The following is a 1,220-nucleotide window of genomic DNA, read 5'->3' as shown; positions in this document are numbered from 1 at the left end:
CCTATCGCCTAAACGATCGCCACGCGTTCTCTAAACAATTGCTCACCTTCTCTAAACGATCGCTTAACGCACCGAGCTTTTCTAAACGATCGCATACTAATTGCTAGACGATCACTTAGTAAAACCTACATGATCATGTACCTTTCTCTAAGGACAAGCACCCAACTATACGATAGTCACCTATCTCTATCACTTGTTTGTCGTTCTATACGATCGTCCTTTCCTCTCCCTCTACAAATTCTATCAAAGTCCACTCTTTGGATTCTCACTCCGAGAATATCAAGGGCTTCAAGTGGTGGTGTCGTCCTCGGTCGTGTTTGTTCGTGCACTACCGTTCGTGTAGACGATCATGTTGGTAGGCGATTGGTTGCTGGGCGATTTTGACCGTAGAGAGTTGGTTCTGCTGGATTGTTGTTTAAGTGAAGATAGTCTTCAACTGATACGTTTACTCAATATATGGTATTTATTTTGTCAAAGTATGCCTATAATTAGTGCATAAATATTTGTTAGAATGTATGTGTGGTAATTCGATCGAAATGAAATAGGAAAAATCTGATCACGCTCATGGATACTCTTGTTTAAGAGTTCCTTCATCGCACCCATGCAAATCAAAGGACCACCCTCAAAGGTAAGAGTTCCAACTCACTCAGGATTAAGGTCATGTTACTATGGTCATCCTAGTGAAGTGAAGTCTCTATCATGAACGACGTTATATAACGAGACTATACACATTCGTAGTCCGGTCTTATACAAACTCCTTTGTATAGGACGCCCCGTTCGCATGTCTCCACATGAATGATCTAGATCAGACTATCTGTAGCAAGTCACAACACTTGTAACATTTCTACAAAGCGGGTCGTATCCGTAGCGTTACCAAATAAGGTTTCTCTCCTATATTCGTATACTACGGACCATTTTGGTTATCACTTAAGACATGATCCACTTGTATGTCTCCACATACATGCTTAAGTTACAAACGCAAATCAGAGATCTTAGTTTATTAGTTTGTGGTAAAGCAATTAAAACATCCAATGTTCATAGACAAAAGTGAAGAAAATATCATATATTATTACATCATAAGCGTTTGTTCAAAACTGTGTTTACAAACTACAAGACCCAACGAGAGTTTAGAGCATCATCCCTAATAGCTCCAAATTATCTGCATGATTTTTCATAGTTCGTAGATAATCACACATTTTCATTGAACCCTTACGAGTGGA

The sequence above is a fragment of the Benincasa hispida genome, chromosome 12, assembly GCF_009727055.1.
Source record: "Benincasa hispida cultivar B227 chromosome 12, ASM972705v1, whole genome shotgun sequence".
Lineage (NCBI taxonomy): Eukaryota > Viridiplantae > Streptophyta > Magnoliopsida > Cucurbitales > Cucurbitaceae > Benincasa > Benincasa hispida.
Note: the sequence above shows the minus strand (reverse complement) of the source record.